Source organism: Capsicum annuum, chromosome 7, assembly GCF_002878395.1.
Source record: "Capsicum annuum cultivar UCD-10X-F1 chromosome 7, UCD10Xv1.1, whole genome shotgun sequence".
NCBI classification, from domain to species: Eukaryota; Viridiplantae; Streptophyta; class Magnoliopsida; order Solanales; family Solanaceae; genus Capsicum; species Capsicum annuum.
This window is the reverse complement of record NC_061117.1, coordinates 201,381,412-201,391,382: the sequence shown is the minus strand read 5'-3', so window position 1 is coordinate 201,391,382 and position 9,971 is coordinate 201,381,412.

The window sequence follows — 9,971 nt, the reverse complement described above, 5'->3', positions numbered from 1 at the left end:
GCGCCAATAAATCACGTTCTATGACTTTCTTGACGTCTCTTTCCAATAAAACGGGATGGACAAACCAAACTAAGCACAATTTCTCCCAGTAGTGCTTTGGTATGTCTTTATTCTTGAGATCCGCTATCAAATCCTTCACTTTGTAGATAGGTCCAATAATGCCCAACAACCTATTTTTTTCACCTTGCGTTTGTTGGACCCTTTGTGGGGTATTTTATTGATGGCAGGTTCTTCTGGACGATCGCATCTCAAGCCCGTCACAATGGCAAACTCTTTCAATCCAAAATAAATCGGCAAGCCATAATAGTTGATCCAGAGTTCATCCATCTTATTTCCACCCTCCTTTGGACCTCCATCATCCCCCGCATACATGATCCTACTCTTGAAAAGGCCATATACCATGATCATTGGGAAACGAAGAGGGTGGGGCCCAGACAGCTCAAGAAAGTGAGCAAAGCAGCTCCTCTTAAAAAGTCCATTATGTTTTCCTTCTTCATAATACTCCTAAGTTTGTCAAAAGATTTCCCCAACTGACATTTAAGTACAAGATCACCAAATACTGTATTAGGGTTATTCATCGACATCGCAACTCAAAACTTGTCAATACTAATGGTTTTGATAGAATCATGCTGGAATTTTGATATTATTTCACGCCCTATTGGTGAGGAGGAGTTATCACTTTTATTGGCTTTATTTTGCCCTGACTGAGATTGTTCTGGAAGTTCCTCCGAATCTATCTGTACTCTAACCTTTTTTGTTTGGTGATCGAAAGTTGATTGACTTTCTCCACTTTATGTTTCTTTTCTTTTGGTAGACATCTTTTAATTACAAACAAAAGTAAAATAAAATATACATTACATTTGATGTCTGCATAATTTTTTTTAAAAAGGTGAGACAAATTTCAATAAATTATTCTTACCATATAACCAAAAAAAAATACTACAACGGATAACCCAGTTGGAACAGATGGGGAACCCGAATTTGTTTAAAGACCTATTTAATATCTCCTCACAGATATTCCACCTGTTGCAAAAGGTGGAGAAATTTCAATAAATTATTCTCTGCCACATTACAAGAAAATACTCCAACGGATAATCCATCAGTTAGAACAGATGGGGAATCTGTTTGAAGACCTATTTAATATCTCCCAACAGATCTTCCACCCGTTGCAACAGATGGACCACCACCATCACAACTAATGCCACGACCAATGCCACTAATACCAACACCAAGACCACCTACACCACAACCAAAAAACACAAATACCAACACCACCAACAACACCACAAACACCATCCAATAATACCACAACAGTCAACAAAATATTGAGAGAAAAACTAGGGTTTTTCGAGTGCTTCCTACTTTCTTAGCATCAAAACTCAAAATTGTTAACCCATTCTCGAAGATAATACAACTAAAAGTCTTCTTTTTTATCATTAACTAAAAATCCCCATTTTTTAGAATAAAGAACAAATTTATAACTCTTCTCGAACTCTATTAGATGCGAAGATAGAGAAAACAATGGATACAAGTGGGAATGAAATTGAAAAAAAACAACTATAGAGAGAGAGAGAGAGAAAAATAAGAACTTAAGATTTGAAATGAAAAGTTTTTCACGCAAATGGATGATTTGTATGGATTGATTTGTAATTTTGGAAAATAATGACAAGTTTTGAAATTGCTAATTTGGTCTGAATTGATCTTAATTAATTTTAAAAAATTTAAAAGATATAGTTTTTAAAACATTGAGTTGATGAGAACTTATTTCTACTCAAAATGATCGATCGATGACTCGGGTCGGGATGAACGCAATACCAGCATCATGTAATTGCAAAGACTCGATTGGATTTATAGTTGACCCTGCGAGCTCACTCATTTATCCCTTGTTCCACCTAAATCAACTTAGGTACTATCACCATCCTAACATTGAGTTGATGAGAACTCCTTTCAGCTCAAAGCGATCGATCGACGACTTGGGTCACGATGAACGCAATACCAATGCCATGCAATTGCAAAGACTCAATTGGATTTGTAGTTGACCCTGCGAGCTCACTCATTCATCCCTAGTTCCACCTAAATAAACTTAGGTACTATCACTATCCTAACATTGAGTTGATGAGAACTCATTTCAACTCAGAGTGATAGATCGACGACTCAGGTTGGAATAAACGCAATACCAACGCCATGCAATTGCAAAGACTCGATTGGATTTGTAGTTGACCCTGTGAGCTCACTCATTCATCCCTAGTTCTACCTAAATTAACTTAGGTACTATCACTATTCTAACATTGAGTTGATGAGAACTCATTTCAACTTAGAGTGATTGATCGACGACTTGGGCCGGGATGAACACAATACCAATGCCATACAATTTCAAAGACTCGATTGGATTTGTAGTTGACCCTGAGAGCTCACTAATTCATCCCTAGTTCCACCTAATCAACTTAGGTACAATCACTATCCTAACATTGAGTTGATGAAAACTTATTTCAACTCAGAGTGATCGATCGAAGACTCGGTTTGGGATGAATGCAATACCAATGCCATGCAATTACAAAGACTCGATTGGATTTGTAGTTGACCCTGCGAGCTCACTCATTCGTCCCTAGTTCCACCTAAATCAACTTAGGTACTATCGCTATCCTAACATTGAGTTGATGAGAACTCATTTCAACTCAGAGTGATCGATCGATGACTCAGGTCGGTATGAATGCAATACCAATGCCATGCAATTACAAAGACTCAATTGGATTTGTAGTTGACCCTGCGAGCTCATTCATTCATTCATCCCTAGTTCCACCTAAATCAATTGCAACAAACGACTAAGCTGTTGAAAATTTTCAAACAGGTACATATATGTTGTAACAGATGACATATCTGATTTAATTATCAAATAGATATTTGCATCTGTTGTGACAGATGATTGAGCTGTTGAAAATTTTTAAAAAATATTTATATCTGTTGTAACAGATGACATATCTTATTTTATTAATTATCAAATGAACATTTTCATCTGTTTTCACAGATGACTGAGCTTTGAGGATTTTTAAATAGATATTTATATCTGTTATAATAGGTGATTGAGCTGTTCGAATTTCTAAACAGATATTTATATATGTTGCAATAGATGACATATCTGTTTAAAAATCTTTTTATCTCTTTTAATTTTAAAGCAAGAAGCTTCTGGTCCAAGTAGATAATATCAAGTAGTAGTACTTACTACTAAAGGCGGTAAAAAATGTTTCTTGGATATCTCAAAAGTGAGTTCATTGAGCAGTCTTGTCTTGTGCTTTCAATGTCATTAGTCTTAGTCTTCCTCGTGCCCCTCAAATTATTAATGTAATTAATTAATATTGAAAACCACCACGTCTACGTACACAATACATCTATAGAAATTATCTCATCTCTTTCTTCAGCTGCAGTTTATTTTATTCAACTCTCCATTTTTCTCTCTCCCCTTTAGGGTCACATCTTTTTTTTTTCTCTTTTCTGTTCTCTTCTCATAAAGATCTTTTCGGATCTAAACCCATTCATATCTTTCCTCGACTTAAATTTCTATTTTGATCCCTTTTTTGATATTAAGGTATAGTTCATTATTGCTCTTTCATTCTCGTCTTCTTCTTTGCATGTTATTTACATCTATTTTTTTATTTAATTATTATTTACCCATATCATATTTATTAATTTTTTTAAGAAACTTGTAATTGTTTAATAAACAATTCGAGAATTTTTATTACAATATGAGAAAAAAGTCATCTGTTGGAAGAAGTTTAAAAGCCTTGTTGGCAGTATCATTTTTTTGTATGTATTTTGTTTATTTCATTATTGTTGATGCAGTTATTGATGTTGTTGGTGGGGTTGGTGTTGTTGGAACTTGTGGTGTTGTTGATGGTTTAGGCACAAAGGATGTTGCTTCTTTGTTGTTGATGATGTTGTTGGAACAAATATTATTTTTTTTATTGATATTTATGCTGTTGTTGATGTTGCAACAGATGGAGAAACTGTTAGAACAAATAAAACTATCAGAAAAGCTGGTTTGATGTATTCCATCAGACTCCACATCTATTGCAAAAGACTCCACATCTGTTGCAACAAACTCCACATCTGTTGCAACAGATTCCACATCTGATGCAACAGATGAACAATATTCTTTTTGTGACATCAATTTTTTTCCTTTTCTTTGTAGATATAAGGAACTGATAGTTGATCAACTTTTGACGGACTATCTCAAGAGGCTGCAGTAAAGATGGGATCGGAGGAATAAACTGCTTGTAGATGGAACCACTTTATATCTAGGAGGTATGTATTACTGATAATGTTATCGTGGAAACACACATAGAGTGCACTGATTTTATGAATGATATTTTTACTGATTAGTCATAGATCGTTCAAACAAGATGGCTGCAATTTTACAGTTAAGTTTGGTAGGTTCAAACTGATAAGGCTGAGAACCATGAATATGGTTCTGATAGCCTGTTAAGATTTAATGTCGGTTTTTGCTCATGTTTATTTGTCAAGCATTGTGAACGGATCTAATTTTTATGTCATTGTAAAGAGATTCAATAGTGATTGGACTAAGTTTTAGGGTGCATTAGACCCTTAGAGGGCCTTTAAAGCTTAGCACTACATCTAATAAGAATGGAAAACCAATATATTTATTGCCCTGACCAAAATTTATATGGCTGGGTTGCTCGCTCGGGGTGATGATTTTATGCTAGAATGTACGGTAGGAGAATGCTTTCGAAGAAAAATAGGTGGTTGATGGAAGACTATATCATCTGAGAGCTAATTGAAGAAGAGACACAAGGTACAAAGTAACTTCTAACAAATCTAGCCGATGGAATTATCTTAACAGATGCGAAATCTGAATCAAGTACAAATATGAAAGTGTATCCGGTAATGTAATTTCGTATCTTGTGTCTCTGAATGAAAAACAATGCAGATGGACACTTTGCTAGGGAGTTTCATGGTCGGGATTATCACCTAGGTAGAAAATAGGAGAAGACCAACAAAGCAGCCTCACGAACATCGAGGGTAGAAGTGATGATCAGCAAGTCTAGAAAACTTACGCCAACAACAACTGTAGTGAAAATAAGATAACTAAGCGAAGACGGCAATTTCTGAATTTTAAATTTCATCCCATCTTCTTGTTTGTGTTTTCGATCAGGTCCACTGCCGTTGACCTGATTGGAACCACATATGAGATTGAAAGGCAAATATAGTATCATTGCTTCCTTAGCAATATGGTTATAATTGATTGTGTCTTCTTGCCTTGACATGCTTTCAACATTCCTTGGAGAAGATCAAATGCTTGCTGTAGTGTGTGAATCCCGATAATTTTTAAGCTTGCCTCCAGCTTGTTGATTTTGTATTCAAGCTGTTTGTTACCATCTTCGAAGTTGGTAAGGAGTTTCTCGTCTCTTGTGAGTTCGACCAGGAACACTACCTTCAAAGTTGTGGCATTCTAGAAGCCCTTTAGAACACTTTCTCTTCAGAAACTTTAAAGGATACATGAAGGGTCGCATTGTTTGTTTTAAGTCAAAATGTGTTGATGCACGTTGAAGATGTGGTCCCAACAGTTGAACAACATACTTTTATCGAGCGTTGCTCCATGCATCTTGCTCAACCAATTTGATAAATTAGTAAGCATAGAGTTACGTAGCATATGATTTAAACCGGCTCTACCAATCCTATCAAATTATACGTAACTCCAAGCTCATTACCCTATAAAAACAATATGCCCGAGTTAGTGCATATAGAAAAAAATCCCAATCTGTCAGCCTTTCTGCTGATAACTCTTCTCCAATATAGATGACAAGATATCTGCTATGTAGATTTTTGCAAAAGCCCATAGGTAGACTTTTGCATAACAGATATCTTATCATCTATATTGGAGAAGAGTGATCAGCAGAAAGGCTGACAGACAGCAGAAAGGATGACAGATTGGGCTTTTTTTCTATGTGCACTAACTCGGGCATATTATTTTGTTAGGGTAATGAGCTTAGAGTTACGTAACATTTGATAGGCTTGGTAGAGCCGGTTTAAATCATATGCTACGTAACTTCATGCTTACTAATTTATTAAATTGGTTGAGCAAGATGCATGGAGCAACGCTCGATAAAAGTGTGTTGGTCAACTGTTGGGACCACATCTTCAATGTGCATCAACACATTTTGACCTAAAACAAACACATCGACCCTCCATGTATCCTTTAAAGTTTCTGAAGAGAAAGTATTCTAAAGGGCTTCTAGAATGCCACAACTTTGAAGGTAGTGTTCCCGATCGAGCTCACAAGAGACGAGGAACTCCTTTCCAACTTCGAAGACGGTAACGACCAGCTTGAATACAGAATCAACAAGCTGGAGGTGAGCTTAAAAATTATTGGGATTCACATACTACAGCAAGCATCTGATCTTCTCCAAGGAGTGTTGAAAGCATGTCAAGGCAAGAAAACACAATCAATTATAACCATATTGCTAAGGAAACAATGATACTCTATTTTCCTTTCAATCTCGTTTGTGGTTCCGATCAGGTCAACGATAGTGGACCTGATTGGAAACACAAACAAGAAAATGGGATGAAATTTAAAATTTATAAATTTCCACCTCGCTTGGTTTTCTTATTTTCACTGCAGTTGTTCTTGGCGTAAGTTTTCTAGACTTGCTGAACATCATTTCTACCCTCGATGCCCGTGAGGCTGCTTTGTTGGTTTTCTCATATTTTCTACCTAGGTGATAATCCCGACCATGCAGCTCCCTAGCAAAGTTCCATCTGCATTATTTTTCTTTCAGAGACACAACAGACGAAATTATATTACCGAATACACTTTCATATTTGTACTTGATTCAGATTTCGCATCTGTTAGGATAATTCCATCGGCCAGATTCGTTAGAAGTTACTTTGTACCTTGTGTCTCTTGTTCAATTAGCTCTCAGATGATATAGTCTTCCATTAACAACCCATTTTCTCTTGAAAGCATTCTCCTACCGCACCTTCTGGCATATAATCATCAACCCGAGCGAGCAACCCAACCATATAAATTTTGGCCAGGGCAATAACTATACTAGTTTTCCATTTTTGTTTGATGCAGCGTGAGGCTTCGAGGGCCCTCTAAGGGTCCAATGCACACTTAAAGTTAAGTCCAATCGCTATTGGTTCTCTACAGTGACGAAAAATCTTGATCTCTTCTCAAAACTTGACACGCATAAACACGAGCACCAACCGTCAGTAATTCGTAACAGGGTATCTGAACCATCTTTATGAGGTCCTCAACCTTATCAATTTCGAACCTATCAAACTTAACGGTACAATGCAAGATCTTGTTTGAATGATCAATGCCTAATCGGTTAAAAACTGCATTCACAAAAACATTGTACTTTGTGTGTGTTGTCCCGGTAACCTTATCAGTAACACATACTTAACTCCCATACATATGATAGTGGATCCATCTGCACACACCTTATTCTTCCTAGCCCATCTATGACTTAAATTTAATAAACAGATGATTAGCTTGTTGCAACAGATGACACATCTGTTTATATTTTCAATCAATTGGAGACATCTATTACGACAGTGATCAACCTGTTGCAGAAATCAAACAGATATATACATCTGTTGCAAAAAGATTGCCAGTATCTTGTAAGTTATCTAACAGAAAGAATATATTTTATAACAGATTACTCATCTGTTAGATTTATTTTAAAGCAATTTTCTTTTCTTTCCGAGATACAATAATTTATAAATAGGTCCCTCCTTACAAATATGGATGATCCAGATTCGTACAAGAATATTCATCTCGAGTCCTTGCATGAACTTCAAAGACAGTTTGATTGATGAACTCCAGAGAGATATTTGGCTGACTTCGGAGCAAGACTGCCGGATGAATGAAAGATGTCTGATTGACAATAATAATAATAGTAGTAATAATAATTAGGTAATGTTTTTTATTTTAGCGATTATTTTCCTCCTTTTGTATATCAAATCTACCCAAGGGATTCAAAAATCTATGAACATTCATTTCATTTTGTTGTCGACTTTGAATTTTTAATTCTTATTTAGTATTTAATAATAATCATTTTGTTTATTCCTTGTTCTCAACATGTCGACGGTTGGTGGTAAGGATTGAGCAGCAATTTATGTCAACAGTTAGAGGTTAATCTGCTACGATAAATCGATCATATGTTGCACCTGATGGTTATTAATAAAAAAAGGGCTATTGTTGTTATTGAGAGAGTGAAAAGAGAAAGACATGACTCGGAGTTCCGATTATTCTATATAAAAAATGTTTCGTAAGTAAATAATAAGGAAATAAATAATAAACACAATTTATAACCACAATTTTAATAACTGATCATGACTTTTCACCATTTTTATTTTTAAATTATTTATTATAGAATAAAATGATTATTATTTTATTAAGGGATTTGAAAAGGTATTTTTTTTATTTATAAAATAAAAAAGTAAGCAAATTTGGATTAATGATATGATGATATAGTTATTTTTTTTTAAAGTAGATTATATGTTGCAACAATTAAATTTTCTGATGCAAAAGGTTCACTATGGTTGCAACAGATGATATATCTGTAGTCACAGATGATTTATCTGATGCAACCTATATCGAGTTACAACTCAATAAAAGCAGTTCTTAGAAAGAACTAATTAATAATAATAATCTGAAAAGTCATGACTTATCTCAATATTTCTTAATTTAATTAATTCATTACTTTTCACATTAATAAAAAATGTAATTAATAAATGGAGATGAACAGTTAGATTATATGTTGCAACAGATATGTTATCTGATGCAACATATTTTATATTTGTTGCAACAGATAATATATCTGTTGTCACATATGTGTTATTTGATGCAACAAATATAGAATCTGTTGCCACAACTCAATAAAAGTGTTTCTTCGAAAGTCTAATTAATAATAATAATCTGAAAAGTCATGACTTATATCACAATATTTATTTTCTTAATTTAATTAAAAATTAAATTAACGTATGGAGGTGAATAGTCATGCCTTTTTGCCTCTCATTCAAATTCAATCCTCTATAAATAGGTTCGTCCTTTCTCAATCGTTCATTCAAATACACACTCTATTTATTTATTGCATCTCGTCTTTCATATTACACTCTAGAAGATAAGATTATGGCTGACCCAGTGTGGAACGTTACTTTTCTGTAAGACGTTGTGAATGAACTTTGAAATCAACTTCATGATCTGCAATGGGAATTGGGAGGAGTTAGATAAAAAATGCTCCGCGAGATACGCAGGCTGAGGAGGGCCTTGCTACTTTCAGTTGAAGATTGATCGGCTGGCAATGATGATGCTGATAATAATAATAATAATAATTAGACTATTATTTTTCTTTTAGTCTATTATATGTATTTTTATTTGTTTAATAAATAAATTATGTTTGATCTTTGACGTTTTAATCCATATTTAATTTTCATTCTGTCTATTATCTTCTCAACAAATATTTCGACGATTCGATGTAAAAAGGAATAATTTTGAATCCAGTAGCAATAGCAAGATTTATCTGTTGGGTTTGTGGCAGGGGTTTATTTGTGTTGTTTCAAACAGATTAATCATTCGTTGCAACAGATAATTAGTCTGGTGCAACAGATAAACATCCTGATACAACAGATAATACGTTTGATGCAACAGATAATACGATGATGCAACAGATAAATAGTCTGATGCAATAGATTACTCATCTGATGCACCAGATGATTGATCTGTTTAAATTGTGGGCACTTGTGCTAGATTCATAATCGGGGTTCTATCCATTGTTGGAAAAATAGAAGTGTACCCAAATGACAAATACGAATAAAAATCATAATTTTACTTACCAAAGTAACTTATGAAGTAATGCCAAAGTGGAAAGTGATGTAGTAAACAAAATTTGACCTAAGAAATTAGTCAGATCGCAGCAGTAGCGCTGTACCAACAACAACAACAACAAATG